This window comes from Lonchura striata, chromosome Z (assembly GCF_046129695.1).
Source record: "Lonchura striata isolate bLonStr1 chromosome Z, bLonStr1.mat, whole genome shotgun sequence".
NCBI lineage: Eukaryota > Metazoa > Chordata > Aves > Passeriformes > Estrildidae > Lonchura > Lonchura striata.
The window spans coordinates 28000062-28016482 of record NC_134642.1 but is presented as its reverse complement, the minus strand read 5'-3'; positions in this window follow the sequence as shown (position 1 = coordinate 28016482).

The window sequence follows — 16421 nt, the reverse complement described above, 5'->3', positions numbered from 1 at the left end:
CCAACATTCAAGATAAGTTACTACCAAAATCTAACAAAAGATCAGAAATCTAATCAGAATTTTACAGCCACATAATGTATTACATGTTACAAGTATTGTAAGTCACAGAAGTTTTTTGCAACTACTTGATTCTATGAACATGAAAGAGATTTGGCCTAAAGCATTAATGAGAAATGTCTCAAAGCACACATTGTATTTTAAGAGCATGCACTGAAAGGAACACATATTTTCCACCTTGGTAACTTTTTAAAAGTGTGTGTTTGTATTTTAAATTTAGTCAAGAAGTAAGACTTTCATCCTATTGAAAATTCAGAATTAAGACCCAGAGAGACAAAAGGGTTTAAATCAGCTATCTGTAAGATGTTAATTAATATAGTGCAATTAAACTTAATAGCATTAATAGCATTTTTCTTTTATGTTTAAATTTTATTTTTATACAAAAATGTTCACATTCTCTACAGATAAGAAAAATCATCCAACACTGAGAGGTGTTATAGATAAGCTGTGCTTATCTATATATATATACATGCTCACATTATGAATGTGGTTTTTTTGCCCAAGTGTGTTTATGTCTTATCTATTTCTACAGCAAGCATGGTAAACCCTAGATAAGCCCAGCCACAGGCCCCTTCACTATTTCTAATGAAACTTAGTGCCCAAGGGAAAGATTCAACAGGTGTGAATCTGCACAGAAAAAAAACATCTCTGAAGATAATCAGACTTACTGACAAATAAACTTATTTTTTCTTTCGTTTTCTCTATGCACTTTGCTCTGCTGAAGACATGCAGCAGTACCCTTAACCTGAAGAGGGACCATCTGTTCCGGATGGCTTTTTAGAACTTAACCACTTCAGTCCTTGGTAGAAGTGTGTATTAAGTTTGACATGGCTGGCTTTCCTTTCTGTCTCTTTCCTTAGGAATTACATTGAGTTTGGTTGATTTATGGAAGTTGCTTAAATCACAAATTAGCCCTTCTCTCATGCCATCAGGGATCCACTATGATCAGTTCTTAGCACAGCTGTACCCAGAAACCTGCATGGCTTGAAGACAAGAGAAGTTACATAGAAATAGATTCAGTTTACTCTGAATAGAAAGATAACATGATATCTGGGTTGGAATGCAGTTAATCAGGTCTTTTCGGACAAAACTTAAGGTAGGGGGGTGTGATACTTAATTAACATAAATGTAGTGTACAAGGGTAAGCTTAATGTGGTAAAAAAATTATATGTTAGAAAAGTGATTGTTCCCCCAAAGATGTGTGAAAAGGAAATTCAGGACCCCTTATGAGAGGTATGATCTGTAAAGAAACGAAGAAACAAACAACCAAACCCCATCTTAATTTTTTACAGAAGACTAATGGTGATCACTGAGAAAACACAGAGGACTGGCTAATGCATTTCAAGACTTACCTAGGTTCGCAGGAAAAGAGATTTTCATTGCATGGCAAAACCTAGTTAGTTCAATCATATAACTGTTTCTCAAGAACTTTGTCCTAGACAGAAGGAGATATACTATGAAACCATTCATAGATTTCAGGGCAGGAAAGTCAGTCTCGAGTGCAAGATCCTACCCGAGTTCTTCAAAAGCATATCTAAAGCCTGAGCATTGCATATTCTCAAATTGTAACAAGTGTCCAGGCTAGAATGGCAGAAGTTATGTTTCTTAATCATGTATTATCTTCTTAATGGGTAAATACCCACTGAGAACTACAAGGGCATTTTCCAGGTGCGCAGAGATATGGTTTTAGTGGCAGGAGCTCAGCTTTAGTTGAAATTGGCCAGAGATGTCAAAAAGCACAAGCAAGCCTTCTTCAGGTACTTAAAAAGGAAGCAGAAACAGAAAAAAATACTGGTCTGCTATTAAACAGGAAAGGTGAATCAGTCACCAACAGCTCTGAAAAGGTAGAGGTTCTCAACAGTTTATTCACCTCTGTGCTTACCGGCCCTGCTGGGCCCCAGGTGCTGGGAATAAAAACCCAGGCTGATGTGAACACAGATCTGCTGTCAGTGAAGAAGAGCTGATGTGTGACCTGTTGCTGGAGCTTGACCTATATGACTTGAGGCCTCTCTCCATAATCTTTGGGAGGTTGTGTAGATCAAGGAATGTTGCAGGAGACTGGAAGAAGGCTCATGTCACCCCCACCTGCAAGAAGAGCTTAAAGGAGGATCCTGGAAAACATGGAGACATCCATTTTGGCAGCCCCTGGGAAGGTTAAGGAATGAATCCTCCTGGGGGCTATCACATGCCAGGTGAAGCGCATGACTGGGAGGAGCCAGCAGGGATTCCCCAGGGGCAAACCTGCTGGCAAACCTGGTTGCGTTCTATGACACAGTAACCTTCCTAGTTGCTGCTGGGTGAGAGGTAGAGGTGGACATTGCTTGCCTGGATTTCTCCAAAGCTTTCAGCGTTGCTTCCCACAGCCTCCTTGTGCAGAAGCTGATGTGTTATGGCCTGGACAAGGGGTCCGCAGGGTGACCTGGCTGACCCAGGGCAGTGGTCGATCGCTTCTCTTCAAATTGACAGCCTGGCACAAGGGCTGTTCCCAGGGACTGATGCTGGGCCCAGCACTGTTTATTTTTCTGAGTGATCTAGAAGATGGGATCAAGTGTATCCTGGTGCAGTTTTCCAATAATAATATGCTGGTCGAGGAAGCGTGTGCTTGTGAAGGGAGAGCCACCCCGCAGAAAGACCTGGATAAGCTGCAGTAGTGGGCTGATGAGAACATTGTGAAGTTCAGCGAGGCCAAGTGTAAGGTTTTGCACCTGGAGAAGCAAAACCTTAGTCCAGGAGTGCAGCAGAGACAGGGATCCACGCAGCTTGGGAGCAGCTCTGTGGAAGGGGCCGGGTGCTCCTGGTGGATCAGCTCCATGGGAGTGCCCAGTGAGCTCCTGCAGCACAGGAAGGGAGCAGCTCCTGCTGGCCCCAACAAGAGCCTCACCAGCAGAGATGAAGTCCTTATCCCACCCACACAGGGCCTGTCAGGCCACACCGGCAATGCCGGGTCCGGCTCTGGCCCCGATGCACAGCACAGCTGGGGACAGGCTGGGGAGGCCCAGAGGAGGGACACAAAGGCTGTCCAGGCTGGGAAGCCTGGCAGTGAGGAATGGCTGAGGGAGCTGCGTTTGTTCAGCCTTGGGCCTTGAGGTATTAGGGGAGATTTTATCCCTATGTTCCAGTGTTTAAAGGGTGGCTACAGAGAAGATGGAGATTTACAAGGAATCACATGGGAAAGAGGAGAGGTAATGAGAAGTTACTCCTGAAGACATTCCAATTTGACAGAACAGGAAAGCTTTTCTCAATTATAACAATTGGCAGTTGGAATATTTCCTCAGGGAAGTGTGAACTCTGCAACTTTGGACACTTTTAAGATCCAGCTGGACACAGTGCTGGGTCATCTTGCTTAGATCATGCTTTTACAACAAAATGTTGAACCAGGTGATCCTTGGTGTCCCCCTTCCAGTCTGGTGTTCTATGATTTTTAAGTATCTTGAAATAAGAAGGTAGCTGACAGGGATCTGAGACACGGATTGTTTCTGCAGCAGAAAGAGTGCCATTTCTTCTTGGTTTGGAATAGGTGACAGGGTAGCTTCATGTTTTCAAGTTTTTTGTGCTTTTGACATTCCACACTGAAGAAGAGACTACAACTATCTCAAAACAAAAAGAGGAAAAGAGACAATTCAAGCTGCTTCGACTGCTTCCTGGGCTGGAGAAACATCAGTGAGTAGAAATTCTGCTTGCCTGATACATGTATTTTGTTAATTTGAGCTCTGTTCTCAAATTCAGCACATTGCTTAGGAAGTTGCACAGGTGTGATTCCTTAAGCCATTGCAGAATGCTTTTCCAAATAAATCTCCCATATGTATGTTAGAGTAGCATGTGTTTAGTTATCAACAAAATTCCTTAAATAATATTATTGAAAAATTTATATTAGTGTTGCTAAACCACACCTGTAACAAAAATTAAGCTTCTCTAGATTACTCAGGATAAGAAAGATTTTTCAGTTGCTGATATAATTTTCCAGTGCAACTTTAATTAAAATAGAAAGTGGCATTGGAAATATAAAAATACTGCTGACTTCATTAAAAAGAACTTCCAGTTTGTGCAGAAGCGCTATATTAGGAACATAGAATTTAACATAAAAATAAAAGATTAATTCAGGCATCAGCAGAATTGGAAATTTCAGAAGAAAAACTTCAGATGCAAGAGAATAAATCTCTCAATCTTTCCCACTGCAGAATCTCACTAAGGATTTTATCCCAAAGCTTAGCAGCTAACATGTATGATGTTACCTAATTTTGAGGTATTACTTATTTTATATTGGCTTTTTGTGTTCTGATATGTGCTGGTTATCCTCAGAGGAGAGATTTGGCTAAGGAAGTAATTACGTATGTTTTATAAAACAAAAAATTATTTATGAAATATTGCTATATGTCATAAAATTAAAAAACACGATATCTTGGAAAATAAGATACTTAATTTTCTTTCACAGACTTAATGAAGAAGAATTACCTTAGTTTTAAAGGAAGTACAAGAGAATATAATTTTATTCTTGAAATTCAATTAGATTTGGCTGTTACAGGGTTTTATCAATAATTGGATGGTACCATGGGTTCAGGCTATTGATTTCTGGAAAGGTCTGAAGGTGTTTGAAAACTTTCTTTAGATTACTTGAAAACTGATAACTCAGTATAAGCAACAACACACCTTGGAATAATATATATTTTTACCTATATCTTTAATACATAATAACATTTCTGTGCTCACTTTTAATAAGATTGTCATTAGAGAAACTTAGCCACCCTATATTGCAAGTATGGGTTGAGTTTCATGGTTAAAAGTCCCCTCCCCTCTTCTCCTGGCTATGCCTTGTGCAGTTTCACCTCTGTGAGCCCTCTGTGCTTTCTTGTGCTACTTTCACCTTGAAATGTTTTATGTTTGTAAGTGCTTCTTTTATTCCACTGACAGAAAAGGAAGGAATGAATCTAAACAACTATTTGATATTTCCCCAAACACAAAGTATTAACTCCTATATGTGCAATCTGTGTTTATTAACAGCATTTTATAGCTATAATTTTACATATTTACATACAGAGCTCAGGATTAGTTATTTTTAATTCTTTAGTAATTTAAGTTGATTTTTCAGAGAATGAGGAGCTATTGAGCTCAATAAGAGCCATTGTTGAAGGAGCTGAAAACTCGCTGGTACTATGGTAACCGGACTAGCAGCTAAGAATTTTTGTCCTTCTCTCACTGACCATTTTTTGTATAAAGCATTTTACAGAATAACAGATACAAAATTTCAGGATAACAAGGATAAGAATATCCCCCTCTACATATAAAAAGTGAGACCTAGAGGAGGTGAGTATTTTGGCAACTATTAAACAGTCTTAGAGGTTTAAAAATGTAAACATGGATTCCTATCTCCCTGCTGTACTTATTGCAGATTACATCATCTCCCCTTTGTTTAGAGAACCAATATTTAAGTGTCATAAATAATTTCATTTTGGGGGGCGGGGGAAAAGGACTAATGTTCAGTCAGAAAAGCAGAAGATTCTTGGAATGATTACAGGAGATTTGAATATGAATAGGGAGAGAGCAGTAAGGTGATGATGAAATTTCTGTTCAGTGGAAGAACTTTATAGCTATAACTCTTCACCAGAAAACACAAATATTAATGCATTTTTTATTAAATATACAAAAATGTAAAATTAAGGGTCAGTATCACATATCTATCATACAAAAAGGCATAAAGAATACCAGAGCAATTTTCATATGGCAAAAGCAACAATATTCAAGGGTTTTTTTCTGACCCATGCAATTTAAATGACCAAAATGCACAAAAGTAATTACTATGCATATAATTATTTTGCATACTCTCTTACACACCAATGTATTCAAGACCACCCCTGCATGAGGGAATGCTCTGATGATAAAAGATTACAATAAATTATAACTCTTTTCTAATTCATTACTTCTGGCACTGAATTCTCTTGTAACAATGGAGGTGGAGACAGTTGTGGCCCTCTATGCTGAGCATTTCAGTCAGTAATGCCATTTGTTTCACTGATCTTCAGTGCTGGTGCTGTTGTAGTTGCCAGTGAGGGACTAGATTGTCAGTCTTGGGGGAAAAAGGAAAAAAAGTCCCTAACATGGAGGGAAATATTATCTGTTTTAAATATATTTTACAAGGACACAATTATTAACCTACACTAGGAAACAAAGGGTGCAAAATACATTTTCATTTTAATTATCCCTGCACAGTCCACTGGACTTTATTTCCACTCAAGGAAATAATGGGATACTATCTAGATAATTTTTCTATAGAACAGATTTTTGTGCATCAACTTGCTGTAGCTCACGACCTACAGTTTTATATTTAAGATCTATAAGAATTATTCAGTTGGTTCCCTTGCAGATTATTCCTTCTGCAGTAATAACAGAGCTCCCTCCTTATTTGCTGCCAGAAAATTCACCACTGAAGGCACAAGAGGGACAAGCTGCACTTCCACAGTTCTGGTTTATCTTGCTGTAGCCTGAGCAGGTTAGCCACTTTTATTGTAGGCAGCCCATATAGTGGATGTGGCCTGAAGGGAACTCTTGCCTGTGATAAAATGGCTCATTTGCAATTGAGCCTACCCTAAGCTGTGGGAGGTTCAAGCATTTCAGGGGGATTTCAGAAATTTTCAGCTGTATAGCTGCAGCAAGTTTTTATCAAACGACATGTTCTTAAGAGCTCTGTGATCAGGGTAAATGTATCTTCATGAGAACAACTGAAAGGACATTTCAAAACAAAATTTTTCTCTTCTGTGTTTCAGTCTTACTCTAATGCATGCATATCAGAATTCTTTATTAAATGAAATATTATGTATAATACTTTGCTTTGTTTTCAGAGTCAGCCAAAATAATTCAACTGAAATTTTCCTAACCAAAATCAGCCTGGGGAATGTATACAGCTTGGAGAGCTTCAGCTCAAACTGTTACATTTTGGCAAATGTAAAAGAAATTGCAATGGGTTATTATAATGGGAATTGTTGGACAACCTAAATTGCAGACAAGTCTACAAGCCCAAACTATAGTTTACTATAGTTTACATGTAGAAAGTAATTTCTAAGTATAAGATGAGAGATCACAAAAGTAGATAAGAATTTCTTAGAATTGTTTATCAAACTTGGTATGGGTTAAAATGTTTTAATATTTTTAATTAGAGTTTTGGACTTCAATAGCATGATTCTTTTTTTCTTCAGCATTTATTTCATCAGTCATCTTTGTGTAATTCAGATTGCGGTCTCTCCTTAAGACATGACTGAAATATTAACAGAGGTTTTTTTTGGGTTTTTTTTTTTTCAATTGAGATTATTACAAACATATTCCTTTACATAAAAATAACGTATTTTCTTACAGAGTTGTCAGATTCAGAATTCAGTTTTACTCTAACATTCATAAGATGTGTTTTCAGGTGGCTTTTGGATGGAAATTAATTTTTAGCAGAGATTCATCAATGCAGGTCTGCTAAAAGCCAGTGGAGCTTTGTTAAGTGACCTATCTAGTCACCTTACTTTAACAGAATAAGTGAACTCTGACATTCACCAAATTTTTAAATGTCTCCTACCGTAACTTTTTGTATAACTTTAAAAAGATAAAATATCCACATATAGATTTATTTTGGCCATCCTATTATTTAATCAATATGTGTTGTACCACCTCTGTGTCCTCATTTAGACCTGAAATTTCATACTGTGGGAAGAGTTGTAAGAGAAAAGCAAGGTGGTTATTTCAACCAATAGTATATTCAAAGGTTGGCATCAAAGCCAGAATTGTCAGTTACTGGTGAGAACTACTGACAAGGCTGCTGATGCAACTGAAATGAGCTAGATATCCATGTGCCTGCTTCTTTGTGTCTAACACTTGGAAATGTGGATAAAAGCATGTCAGGCTGACATGCAAATGTAGATGTCACATACTAAGAAAGGAGCAAAGGGCAGGAGAGTGACTTGCAAATGACAGTGTGTATATGCTTCCTTGGAAGATGTGATGAAACTAAAAGCAAGATGACACTTGTGTGGGTAGTAATTGCAGGTGTAAATAAGGTGACTGTAATCTTCAACTTCAGCATTTATTCTTCCTTGATAAGGAAATCTGACATCATGATATTTTAACTTTTGAAAGGAGAAACATGAAAAATATCACCAAGAGAATGAACTAAAGTTCATCCTCTCATATGAGGTATTGGTAAGAGAATTGTGTGTTTACAAACAGGATGTAACTAACAGATTGAAGTTAAAAATATTTACTGCTGTGGGATGATAGCGAAAGGGACTACAACTTGATTGAAATACTTGTTTTGCTTCCAGATATAATAAGATCTTTAATCTTATATATCCTAGTGTAATGTAATGCATCAAAAAACCTTCTCCAGTTGTTCCAGGGACACTGAACCATAACAGCTCTGGGTTGTTCAATATGATAAAAGAAAGGTAGAAATAGTTCTGTTCCTGCTGCCAAAAATCTTACTGAGATTTATTGATGGAATTTGTGGTGCCAAGAATGCCATGCCAAGTGCTCAGCTGGAGAAAAGCAAGTAGCCTCACTTGAGCTGTTTTGTAGAATGGTTTCCCAAGTTGGTCACAGCAAAAAGAAATAAATTCTGAATTTTTTTTTTTCTTTGGATTCCATTAGTAAGTTTGTCCCGCTTTTGCATATTTTTTGATAGATGCATATTTTTAATTTCTTCTGCAGTTCTATTTCATAGGATAGAAATTAAAGAGTAAGGTTTTTGTATGCTTTACTTGATGCATGTAATCATGAATTTTCAAGCACACTTTTATTCTAGAGCAAGCTCTGTGACTTAGTTGTCTAGTTTTATGTTATAAGGAGAGCTATGGTTTAGTAGTGTTTTTGCAAAAATCAGATTTTTGTTAGCCTATCATTTGAGACTGTGTTTTAGAACCACCAATATGGTTGGTATAGAGATTGTTTATTCCAGACAGAGATGCTAATATTATGAATAGTTACACTTCAGTTTTGTCATTGCATTACAAAGTAACACTGAAACTATTACTCTACCATACTTCAGAAATATGGAGATGTTAATAAGCAATTATGAAAGATTGCTGTTAGCTGCTCACAGTATTAATATTTCTTCATGATACTGACATGTGAATGCCTGTAAAAGATGCTTTTCAGAATGAATGCACAAAGATGTGCCAGATATATCTGAAGAGCCAGCTCACTTTTTCAGTGCAAGCAATAGTAATAGCCTTGCAGTCTGTCACACTGTGTCTATGTATTGGTGCTGTGACTTGAGAAATTACCCTTGCAGTTTTTCCTGTTGGTTAGGCTGAACTGAACAATGCTTTGTTTGGAGTGAGGCAGGATAGCAGGTGCCAGAGGCATAATCCCACTCCCATTTTAGTCAGTAAGAATTTTACTACAGAAACTGAGGCTGGAGAAGGCCTTTTGTGTGAAAAAAATCAGTCCTGGTAAGTACCTTCTTATCCTATAGTTAAGAAAACAGTTCATAAAGATGCTGCATTTTAGAAGTTATATATAAATGTAGGCTTTAATAATATGCAAGCCTAACATGCAGATTTTTTTTCAAATCTGCATGAGAACATTTTAGTCTGTGAGCTCAGACTTCCTATGCCTCAAACATCTCTATCACAAAAGAGGGTAGTGTGTCCTGAACAGAAGGCAATGCAAATACTACTGCACTTTACAGTGTGTTAAATGGAATGTTTAATGGCAGTTTGGGCAATCCTGCAGCACTGTGCCATGTTGACAGTCCTGATACAGACACAGATCCAATAGGGAAAAGAAAGGAGGTGGTCATGTAATTGAAGACTGTATCATAAAGCACAGTCACCAATGTGTATAATTATGGTTGAACATAATTATGCACCTCCTAACCCTATGTACCTTAATTATAGCACCTCCTAACTCTGCATACTTGCCTTGAAACTCAGTCTGGTGTAACTGTGCTGGCCCACAAAATGCACCATGGTTGTATAGCTGTGACCCTCTTACAGCTAAAGACAGTTACTTGACTAATGCAAGCATCAGTGGGTTTTCTCTATGTAACTTTTTAAAGCTAGTTAGTGAAGAAATTTGGCAGTAGACTGTGAATAAAGTAAAGCTGTTACTGAGGCTTTTGCCTGCTTTGTTTTTCTGGGGAATGAGAGCTATTTGGGAGGGCTCTGGGTAGCAGCTGGGGAGCCTAGGAATTTTGGAAGCATCTTGAAGCGTCTGGAGCAGACAGCATGATTTTGGAAAATGTCCAAACTGTGTGTTGGAGCAAAACAGTGCCTAGCAGCCACAGTACCTCCTGACACACACAGTCACATGGTATGACAGTTCCCTCCACACAGGTGATCTTCACCACTCTTGCCTCTACCTACCTCTCTTTTTGGGAAAAAAGCCTCCATCTTCTCTGAAATGAGCCATTGTAAAATGTGTGTCTTTCACATGCACAAATGTCTCAAGGGTGCTCTATTGTAAGGAAGCCGTCCAGCCAGTTATGTCTATGTAGTCATGAGGAAAGCAGAGAAGGGTTCCACCCACAGCAATAGCAATGTTTTGCCCTTAGTGGAAGAACTTGGCCTAACTTCACACTCATTTAAAAGCGTTTAACAGCAGTAGGCAGGGAGATGGACTATGACAAATGCATCTGGATGATAGAATCTTTTGTCTCAATGGTATTTTGTTGAAGAATAACAGAAACTTTGGGTCTCAGTGTCTTTGCAAAAAACTCCTGCACTGAATAAGTAAGAGAAGATTACTTGACATCTTAAAAGGTCCTGAAAATCCAGATGCATGAGAAACAGCTGTACAACACACAGCTTAAAGCAACACACTTCCCCCGCCCCCCACTGTACTCCCCTATATTTAGCCAGCAAAGTAAAAGTTCACTATGCTTCATCACTGTTGATGGGGATAGGAGGGACAAAGACACTTTATTTGCTCTGCTGTGTAGTGACCAGACTGTGTGAGAATGCATAAGTAACAAGACACTCAAAGGGAACAGATAGGGGGGGATGAACACACTAACAAGTAGGACTTGCACAAAGCACATCCCCAGGGACACAGCTTCGTTTCACAGGTTCTGCCTGGACCTTGGCTCTGCTGCCCAGCTCTACTCAAAGGCAGCCTCAAAGAACAGTATGGGATGAACATAGGTAATTATAATTTTTTTTAATACCAAATACATGTTAAGAGATCGTCAATATACAATTATAAGCCAATAAATCTAAAAAAAATTACTTACTATGTTGCCCTATCTTTCTTCAGGGTGTTAATCAGTTCCTTCTGAAAGTGTGTTTTTTTCTGCTACATAACCACAGCCAAAACTTTTCAGGCTGTATCCAGCCAAATGTTAATGTTTTTAGAAGCAGTGATAATTATGCAAGGAGTCACTTCACTGGTCACTGAAGGTGAGTTCTTTATTCAACCTAAATAGAAGCAGGCTACTGTGGAAGAATTGAAGAAGCATAAAATTGTACCAAATTCCAAAACTCCCTTCTGACCTTCCATAGTTAAAAATGTTGCTGGAAACACTGAGAGACCTTTGAAGGCATTTGCCGTGTTGTAGAAACCTGTGCAGATCACAGTGTACTAACTGCTACACTCACTGTCTGGATGAAAGATTCATGCATAAGGACTGGGTAGCACTGCTCTGACAAGCGTTTCTTTGTCTAGGTATTTCATTCAGACAGTTGCAGTGTAATAAGAAACGCTGTACTTAGATTTCTCCACAAGTTTTTTCCTCTCTATGATCTCAAATTTTGTTCCTGTAATGACTTCTTTCCCTCCCCCTCTTTTGCAGATTTCATTGAGCCATCTCTGGAGCTTCTCTTCACTTTAGTGCCCTTTCTCTTGACGCTGAATTAATTAAGGATGAAACTGGAACAGTGACTCATAGCAAAGAAGCAGAGTTCCTTATTAGTAATAAGCAAAGAAGGCCACAGGAACCCACTGTTTCCCAGCTCCAGCAATGCCTTCCTTTTGTGTGTCATTCCCACATTGATCATGTTAACTGGTGCCTCTTTAGACACTAATTATTATATTGATGAGTCTGAATTGGGTGGTTTCACTATTTGGGAGCTTTTGGGGATACAATCTCCAAAAAGGTGAAAGTGCTAATTATATTGGTAATTACTTTAAAGCTCTAATCCTACTTTTGCCAGTGTCCATTCCCATGGTAACAGTAGCAGGTACAGCAGCATTCAGCCAAGCAGCACTCGGAGCTCTTGGCTATGTCAGCAATGGCTGAGGTTGGAAAGACTATACAAATTGTGCATACAGATGTTCTAAGATTCCATAGATTTCTTGGCCACAGACCTAACTTAAAATAATGAAAAAAGTCATGCCAAAATTTAGTTTCTATCTTTATGAGCTATACTGGCTTTTTAAAATCTTTGCTTTTACCCTTAGGTGAGCTGGCAGGTCTTCCAGAGGCTGGTCTGCAGCCAGAGTCCTCAGGGGAAATTCTGTCTGACTCAGCAACTGTCTTTTTTCCTGCAGCCTCCTGGGCTGAGAACAACAGCTTTGCCACTTCCTGACTCTTGGGTCTTGTCTACTAGGCAAATTTTGAGAACAAAATTCCCACCAGTGCTTTGAGCGTGTCTGAAATTGTAAATGGACTGTATTTAGAATGGTTTATGTTACTGACTTAAAATTCTGTATTAAACTTAATTAGGTTGCCATGAGCTATAGGAACTTCCTAGATCCTTAAGCTTTTACTGTGTAATTGTGATGTTTCTCTGAATGTTGTAAATGCAAATTATTAAAATTTCCTTTATGAAGTAGCATAGATTCCAGGTTGTGGTAGTTGGCAATTCACTGTGCTCAGCAAAGCCAAGCATGACATTCCTGTGCCCTGGACTAAAAGTTCTGAAGTGATCTGAGTGGAGTGGTGAGCAAGAGAAAATCATAAGGTATCTTGGTTTTTGCCTTAGTGAGCTTCAGAGCTCAAATAGAGCTCCAACAAAAGAACTTCAACAGTGCACTTTAACAACTCACTTCAAGAGAGTTTGGCTTTACAGACAGGTTTGTCCACAGGTTGTTTTAAATTACATCATAATTCAGTAAGGATCGTAAAGATTCTGTAGTATAAATTCCTTTTCTGTGATTCTGGAATTATTCACAGCCAGAAATATTTTTTTCTGGTATTACCACTGGTACATTTTAAAAGAAAATGTCACCTAATACACTTATTTTTATTTAAGCTAAATAAAGTTTATTTAATTCTGCAATTCATACTAAATTTCACTTTTGAGAAATTCTGCTGTTTACAGGGAGATTATACCTATTCTGTTTACTTAAATAAGAACAATAGGGAAATTAGCAATAGTAATATATGGTGCCTTAAGATCTAAGGAGGAACTGGATGATCATGAATTTTGAAGATCAGGACACTTTACTTATTTCTATCAAAATATAGTACCTTAAATATTAGCATTTGTTTTAGTTTCTTTTATTCTTGGCATAACTTTTATGACACAGGATCAGTTTTCTAGTTGTACATACCTGAAGTAAGCAAGAGTTAATATTTTGGCATGTTTTATCTTCCCTGATTTCAAGCAAGGAAAGACTAATTTAAGTTCATAGGACTTTTTCATGCTGAGACATATATACTTGTAAGTTATACTGTTCTCTACTTGTCAAGGTCCTTAATGTGCTAGCAAAGGAAAAAATTCCCAAGTGATGGGTTTATCTGAAGAAGGGAAAGGGAATGGAAACAGAAAAGCAAAGGAAAAGTTGCTTTTGAGAAAAAGGGTTTTTCATGGATAGCAAATTTGAAAGCAGGGAAGGAAAAAGAATTGTTGACAATGACATTTATAAATGACAATTGACTATGGCAAGAGTTGTTGACATAGTGCTGCTGTTATTTTACTGGCAAGTGTTATGTTTAGTAAATCACAACTAGTCCCTGTATTGGAGCTACCTCAATGGTGGGGCTAGGTTCACAGTTGGACTCTATGAACCTTAGTGTTTCTGTGTTTTCCTTCAATCCTACTTACACAAACAAACCATGTTATTCAGTATCAGAGTTTGATAGAGTGTTTACACAAAGGCAACAGTGTGAGACATCTTGTGCTATCTTCTTGTCCTCATTTGGCTTATAATTATTTTACATGTCCTCATACCCGGGGTTAAAGGCCCATCATGTTTCTCTTGTGTAGTTGCATATTAGCTACAAATTGCCTTGTCATATGCAACATGTGACAAATATTCCAGCTCCATAGGAGCTGGAATAAAGCAGAGGAGGTATCTCATTCACTTGTTTCTGTCACAGTGATTTAAAGACAACTTCTAGGAAGAGAAACCTGGGAAAACTGATTCTTCATAATCTCCTCTGCCTCTGAGTGACAGCTATGGAGCCTGATCTCCCATCTTCCAGAAAACTCAAGGAGTCCTCTGCAGCTGTAAAACAAGCAGGCTAAATGGGAGCATATGATGTTGTTTGCATCCTGGCAGAGAGTTTGCTATCATCCTAATTTTCCTCATGGAGAAATTTAGTAGGTGAACTGGGGATAGAATACTCATAAATGTGTGCAAATGAAATGGCAGGATTAAGAATATTTAATCAGTTTATACAGAAGTAACAATGATCTGAAACTGCAAAACTGAAAGAAAAGCTGATCTGAATATCCAATTCCATACTCTGCTCACCTTTAATTGTGTTCTGCAGAGCAGGCAAACAACCGGCATCATGAGATGGAGAATCTAACACAGCAAGCCCACAGATGGCTGGGTCAGAGAAAATGACAGTTGATCTGGTTTGTTGGACACTTAAAATTTACATGCAGAATATCTAATAATGACTTCTTCATTCCAAGTGCCATTTGTATTTGACAGTAAAACTCTTATGAAGCAGAACTAGAAGAGGCAGAGTGGAAAAAGGAGGGAGAGCAGAGAGAATAGTGTGAACAGGAAATGAATGTGCTTTAGTGGAGAGGGAAAACCTGGAGAGGGTGGGAGAAGGTAAACCTGTGCCATTTGCACATGATGCAAATGGCTCAGACTGGTGCTTTGGAGAACCATTTCTATGTTGACACTCATGTGTAAGTCCACTTTGCAGAAACAAAATTATAAATTCTCTCTATTAGAGAGAATCCCGCTCCAGTTATGCTGCGGGCTGTTTCCCATTGAAACATGCTTCCCATGCTTGGATTTGTCTTCATTTGTACCTTCAGCAATGAGGCTTGGGGCTGTGCTGTGCTGCCAATAAAGCCATTCACCTGGGCTGCTCCTGACCTTGAGTTTGTCCCCATATACTTTTATTTATTCCCTTCACCTGTCCTTGGCTATGTGGCTTTTTCCACTTTTTAGAGGAAGCTATGCAACCACCTGTTCTTACTGGCAGACTGAATTGACAAAATGTTTCTCAAAGGCCTGAGGCTGACTTACAGGGAAGAAAACAACCAAACACAAAGCATATTGTGCCCTTCACCACCCCTGAGCAATGAAGCACAGCATCAGAAGCTTTTGTAAGGCAGGTAGCATGCCAAAGTCCATGCAGCAGCTGTGCCAACCCTGGGAGTTTTGAATGGCTAAAGAAACCACATATGCTGTTCTTCTGGTAAGCTATTACCATAGTGTTTAGATGTCACGAGTCTGCAGGAGTAGAAACTTATCCGGTTTATCAAGCTGAACTGCCTTTTAAATTGATTTATCTCTTCTTGGTCCCCTGCCAGGTCTAAGCAGTTTGTGGTTTTTGCCTGGGGCCTTCAGCAGCAAGGAAAGGAACAGCACGGCAGCTCCACTGCTGGCCAGCAGTTGTGGGGGACTCGCTCCCCCGGTGCCAGAAGCAGAAGATTTGGCTATTCTGGTCCCTGTGCTGGCAGTCATGCTCCACTGGTCACTGCCCCGAGAGAGCCCTGTGGACCCAGCACTGCTGCAGCCCTGTGCTGGGTGACCCAGCTGCATCCGTCAGTCACATTTCCTGCGGCGGCTTAGCAGATATTGACACACCAACAGTTCAGTGACTTTGACAGGTTCCTCCCACACTGCAGCCCCTATGATTTGTATTAAAATGGCATACCAAGTGCTGCAAATGCTAAATAAGGGAGGTTCCCTCTCCCAGGTTGTGTACCATCCAAGGCTGGAGTCCGTGGCAGACCAGGATAGAATTCAGAGCTCCTAAATCCTAGATTAGTGAATTAACAAGATTATCCTTTCACTCTGAAAACAAGATTGAGAGAGAGATTTTGGTAACATCCAAAATTAATTACATTAAATTGCCTGTATCTGTAAAACATTTAGATTTTACACTTAAAGAAAAAACCAATCTACCCACAAATCTGTTGGTAAAGTGTAAAAGTCCCACCTTGATTGCACAGGTACAGGCACTTGTCAGTTGCAAGACTGTTTGAAAGTTATTCTACTGACATGTCTTTTATTTTTAATAGCTCATGATATTATTA